Source organism: Epinephelus moara, chromosome 24 (assembly GCF_006386435.1).
Source record: "Epinephelus moara isolate mb chromosome 24, YSFRI_EMoa_1.0, whole genome shotgun sequence".
In the NCBI taxonomy this organism is placed as follows: Eukaryota; Metazoa; Chordata; class Actinopteri; order Perciformes; family Serranidae; genus Epinephelus; species Epinephelus moara.
This window is the reverse complement of record NC_065529.1, coordinates 6,500,523-6,505,108: the sequence shown is the minus strand read 5'-3', so window position 1 is coordinate 6,505,108 and position 4,586 is coordinate 6,500,523.

The window sequence follows — 4,586 nt, the reverse complement described above, 5'->3', positions numbered from 1 at the left end:
CAGGTGGCTATTCCTGTAACCAGGCCTTTTTCTAATACCAGTGTGCAGAGTAAGCATGGTGTTAACACTTTTACAGCTCCCCTGGGCAACGTAAGACCCATGGCAGGCTTGTGTAAAAGCCTGTGGTGACAGGTCACCTTGGCAGAGGGTGGTACTGTCTGCCTGGGCGCTCCAGCAGGTCACACGGGTCAGATCTGTGGACAGACACGCAGCCACAGCATCAAGATGCTGCGAACAAACAGGTGGTGTGTGTCTTGTTATGCTTCACACAAAGGACTGCATTCTCATTATACAGATTTCCTAGCATCAAAATGACAATATTATTAATGTTTACAGAACAAAAATGCCAGAAGGTTGGCTCCTTGTTGCGAAAAACAAAAATATTCCACCATTTCAGTAAAAACAATTGTAATTTTTTGAAGACGTACAAAAGACACAATAAAAGAAATGAAGGTAACTCTTTATAATAACCATAATTAATAAATGGTAAATTAACTGTTAACTAAACTTTAGCTAATAGTTATTTTACTGTTAACAAATGATAGTTTGATAACTACTAGCAATGTTATAATTTATGGAATTTTAATTTTTTACTGTTGTACACTATATAATATTTTATATATTAAGTGTTTAGTAATGGTTAATAATTAGTTTGTAAGCTGTCTATAAATGTTACTTGGATGCTATTATAAAGTTGCAACTGCTGATTATAATAACTCTACGTACTACTATGTAGTTCATTTATCCGGTCCGTCACCACATAGCAATTTTTTTAATAGCACCCAAATAAGTTTATAGATGATTAATACACTAATTATTTACCATTAACAAATACTTAATATAAGATATAAATGTTAAACTGTTAAAATACCATAACTTATAGCATTACTTTTTTCATCTATTCATTGTTTGTCAAGGGCAAAATAACCACTAACTTAAGTTTGATTAAACATTCATTTACTATTAATTACTATTAATTATTTAATTATTAATGATGGTAATTATAATGTATTGTGAAATGAAAATCTCTATTGAGAGTCAAACATTCCCCCCAGCACTTTCCTACATGGCTGCCAATTCCTTTGTATCATAACATCTCAAGTCAAACCTTTTGTTAATATTAAACTACACATGATCTTCCAGTGCAAGGACTGTCTACATATTGATTTTCCATTTCTTCACACTAAAATGATTACGGGATGCAAACAAAATATGAGATTTTGTGTTGACTCACTGGCTCTGATTAAGATCAATATTGTGTCTCTGTTGGCTGAATGACAGCAGAGAGCCACTAAACCTTAACATATGAAAGAGCCCCAGGCAAAGGGATGAACACTTTGACCCCTCACAGCTTGATAAAGAAAATATTTCAATAAAGAACTTTGTGTTTCTGGTCAATAGAAACCTTGTGACAACTGTCCAGTGGAAAACTTATGAATCCTAAACACAAAGAATTATTACTGAGAAATACACTGAAAGACACATTACTGTGTACTTTATTGGAGGTTGTAGATAATCACCAGTAATTATACCCAGTTACATTTGGGAAAAATGGTGGATTACTACTCAGATTTCAGTTTTAAGTGTGCAGTTGATAAACGTGAATTTATTCTGTAATTGTTGTATCAAGTACCAGTGACAGCACCGTACCTTTACGATGATTCACTGTGAGTATGGCTGGGTATCATTAAAAAAAATATATGGTAGCTACCGTTTTGGTAGGTCTATATACAGATGACCCCGGCCCAAAGCCAATAGGGGCCCATGAAAAGCTCTGTGGTTGACTCTTAAATGGGATCAAGTGCAGCATTTTACTTAAATCATCAGCTATACAAGGTATATGCATATTTATATACATTTATTTACATAATAAATAAATATAATTTTATAATTAAAACACATCTTAACGTGCCATCTGATACTCCCATGTTATGTTATCTTGTCGGAAAGGGGGCCAAATAATGCTCCAAAGTTACACTAAATTTTGGCAAGGGGAAACCCCCCCACCGTAGGGTTTGGATGAGGGGCCCAATTTTGAAAATGTTGTTCCCCTGCCTGTATTTCCGGTTGGCCCACATTTTGGTACAACGTATCCTCATACAACGGTTCGTATGATATCCTCCAAAAATGCACACACAACAATTTATATGATATCCTACAAATTAGTGCCCCACGAATGATGTTACCTAAAGTAAGATGATTAACGTAATGTTATAGAGGTTAGGTTTAGGGCCAAGAAACATGGTGATGACGCACTTTAAAATGACTCAAAGTTCTGGGTTGTGGCTGCTGCTGCCAGATACAGTTGTACACATACAGTCACTGGACTATCTTTTAGCATCACACGGCTAATAATTACCTAACAGTTATAAATGGATTTAACACCAGAGTCAATGTGTTTTGATGTTAGTGTGAGTTTGTCGGGTCAGTTTAATGGCTTAGTGTTGGATGTTGGCTCCTGCTGCCCATATAAGCTTGTGCTAACCAAGTAAACGTTAAACTAGCCATTCGTCCAGGAGAGTGACTCTTGAGATGGCAGCAACAGCCAGTTTGTTGGGACCATTTAATGGCTCAGTGATGGATGTTAGCCACTACTTCTGTGTTAGCTCATGCTAACCAAACAGATGTTGAACTGACCATTCACCGAGGAAAATGGCTCCAGAGTTGGCAGCAACAGAAAGTTTGCTGATCCAGCAAGGAGTCAGGATGGTCCGTGATCAGACCCTGGTGTAAAAAGGATCAAATGCAGGTATCTTTTGACTGGAAATGTTTTGATTCTTGGTACTGGAGCTATTTTGGTAAATACCTGAAAGGTATCAGGTACGGATACCCAGCCCTTAGTGTAAGGCAGTGTAAAACAGTAAAAAATAACATCATCTTCACAGTTTCTTACCTTACCTTAGAACACATGCAGACCCCCTACGACCCAGCCCCGGATAAGCACATGAAACTGGATGGATGGACATGCAGATACTTAAAAGCTTGACCTTAGCAGCAGAATGAGGTAAGGTAAATTAATTTTAACGTAGCTACTTTCATGTGTGGCTCCTATATTTCAGCCAAAAACTCATCACCTCAAGGTGATACATGTGTGTCCCTCATCATGAAGTTTGTATTAGGTGAGACATCAAAGGCATTGCAGCCTTATAAGTACTTTGCCCATACCATTAATCCAGTAACCTTTTAGCTCATCAGGACTGTGTTGCTTTCACAAGATAAAACAATCTTTGATTTATGTATCAGCTATAATAAGGAAAGTCTAGGATTTCACAGGGGAAAAAAATGTAAGGACAGGTTGATGCTAAGAACATCCTAGTTAATGTTGCAGGTCAAGAAATGGGCCTGCAGTGAATAATATGTGCTGTCGACAGACATTACAAGTAACATTCTCCTGGCTCAACAGGCTGGCTTGGATTAGTTTTTTAAGTGCTTCATTTGTTCTACCAAAGCTGAGCCTAGCTTGACAGTACAGCCTTACAGAACTAGCAAGGCCTTTGACTTTTAGTCTTCTTCTTATGTAAGTTAAATTTTTCAAAAACTAATTTGACTATAACTGAAATTTAAGTGCAGTTTCTGAGGGCAAATTAATACCATATGCCCCATATCAATAAATAAGTTATTAAAGGATTTTTTACTCTTCACTTGCCTTACATTTGTTTTTGATTTCCCAGAGCTAATATGTCCTGTGCGCCCTGAGGCAGCAGTGACACAGCAGCTTATTGAGAAACTAGCCAGTCGATCAAAATTATGAGCAATATCGACCCACAGAAGAGAGATGTCATACATCAGCGGGGTGTATTTCTCTTTCATAAGTTCAACAAATGTGTATTGTCTCCAAACAAATTCCATCATCTAACACAATACCAAGTTTCACAGAGTCATCACAGCAACAATTACAGGGAACAAACTGGTGCAATACAGCTATTGAGAATGGTTATATAAACTGTAGGCTCATGGCCAAGCTGTCTACATCTGTTACCTTTTTTTTTTTACCTGCTCAGTGATATTTTTAATCTGAAGGTCTGGAGCAGTACAACAAATAGGAAAGGAATGATGAAAAATTAGATCACTTTCCTAAATACAGTATTTTTGTATAGCGGTCATACAGGACTATAAGAGCTTTGTTTGGAGTGTTTCTCACACAAATTTACAGAAGGTTGATCATTCCTTCCCACAGGAGCCTTTGCTCACTCTTCCCAAATATCCCTGGCCCCGACTCTAGAGGGGGAGGACATAAATCTCAGCTCTTAAGAGATTACACACTATTAAAGGCATATGATCCAGGTTAGATGGAAAGCAGAGCTGTGGAGGGGGCTACAGGAAAGACTCCAGCTTGCCTGGAATGACTCTGGCTGACACACTGGCCCCGTTCTGGGCCCCATTCTCAGTTTATTACTGGAGTCCTGCCGGTATATTTGATTGCTGATGTTCAAAATCCAATCTAGTGTTGTATATCAAATTTAAGGGAAGGGTCATAGTGTATCTATAAATGCATGATAACGTAATGGCCCAGTGACCCACATAGTCAAACAGGACTGGACATGAGAAGCAATTTTTGTATTAATGCTGTCAGATGTTCACACATC